Here is a 1,849-nt window from a genome sequence, read left to right on the forward strand (position 1 = left end):
TGTTTCATAAAATTGCGCACAATATAATCTTCAACTAAATAACAGAGCAGCATTCCAAACGGATGATGTCATTAGAAAGTGCCACTGTATATCGGAGATGATGTCATCAGCCGGTGCCAAAAGGACTGCACATGATTCATGTTTACTGCTACAGAGAGAGATGAAAACAGTCATTATGTGTGGTTGGAGGTGTATTGTTTCTCAGAACCACATTCTTCAGTGGTGCGGCTCACAGAGGAAACGCTGAACCTATAATACAGCTAAACCTCCTCTGCTGCAAAACACTGTGAGTCATTCAGAGCTCTCACAACTTCACAATGAGTGAAGCTGAAGCTCCTCACAAACTCAGTGCAACAGTGCCTCTCATGAGGATGTACGACATCACTTCCTGTCATGCCACTTCCTTCCGCTAACATGACTCCTAACCACAGAGAGAAATCAAGAAATGTGTGTAAGTACGGAGATAAGAGGCCCAAAAACAGATAGAATGACAGGTTATTTTCCAAAGTCTTTGTAATTGTTTGTGCAATTTACGTGAAAATTCTGAGTGAAAATTGTTTCTGCACCAAATGTTTTTCTGTATAAATGAATCACACATGGTCAAACGTGAGGCTTCTTATCTTTGCGAGCGTTTCACATAAAGAAAGAGCAGAGCAGTGCTTTTATTCTCACTAACATAAGCATTCTGATTATTTGCAATGACGTCATTACTAAAGCATGACTGCACCGGCGTTCACCTTCTACACACACACAGTCTTCACCTCCAACATATCTATCTTTCCCTTTTAACATCCCTGTTTCTCCTCACAGGCGAGCCCATCCCCCTCGCTGGATTTAACCGCACGCTAATCATTCTCCATACACTGAAGAGATTGAGGACTTACTCCATATATCTCTCACGCATACACACATGCACACACACAGGGACTGTAAAGTCGGATGGAGATACAGTAGAACCTTTCTTCATTATAGAGCCACTGCAGAACGACACACTGGAGGGTAAGAGGAGAGAGAAGAGATTTAAAGGTACAGTGTGTAATTTGAGTGCTTGATAAATATCAAGTTGATCATATTTTTTTCTTAAATACTTTTCTAAAATATTTTACATTGGAATATTACAATAGCAATATTTATTTTGTCTAATTAATTAATATTATTTTAGTATTTATTTATTCATAATATTTTTATATTATAGTATATATTTTATATTATTAGCCCTACGAACAAACACAGGAAGCCTACTTTTTTTTAATTAAATTAAATTAAGTTAAATTAAATTAATAAAAAATACACATTTTAATCTTAATTTTTAGCATAAAAATCACATATTTTCCCACAAAACATGCAGCCCTAGTTTCCAAACTTGGTTAGTTCACCCAAAAATTACAATTTAGTGATAATGTACTCAAACTAATGTCATTTTAAACTTTATCTGATGTTGAACACAAAAAGAGATGTTTTGCAGAATGTTAATGCTGCTCTTTTTTCAACCCTCTACGGACACCTTGGCAATTGAATCGCCATTGGCTAGTAAATGTTTTTTGTTTACTCGCCAGACTGAAATACTATACTATACTATACTATATATATATATATATATATAATGTTTGTAAAATGGTACAGATTATTAAATATCTGAAAGTACTCTCTTAATATCAGTCAGTCAAGCAGTCAAGCATTATAATATGATAATCAAGTATTATTTAATAATAGAAGTTTAGTAATTAGAATTAAAACTTGGTAACCATAAACTTAGGACTGGTGCTGGTGCTTTTTTTGGTCATTCAGTGTTCCTGTAAAAAAAAAAAAACGAACAATAATACTGATAAGATATTATTATTATTATTAT

This window comes from Sinocyclocheilus grahami, unplaced genomic scaffold (genome assembly GCF_001515645.1).
Source record: "Sinocyclocheilus grahami isolate Dianchi unplaced genomic scaffold, SAMN03320097.WGS_v1.1 scaffold70.1, whole genome shotgun sequence".
NCBI lineage: Eukaryota > Metazoa > Chordata > Actinopteri > Cypriniformes > Cyprinidae > Sinocyclocheilus > Sinocyclocheilus grahami.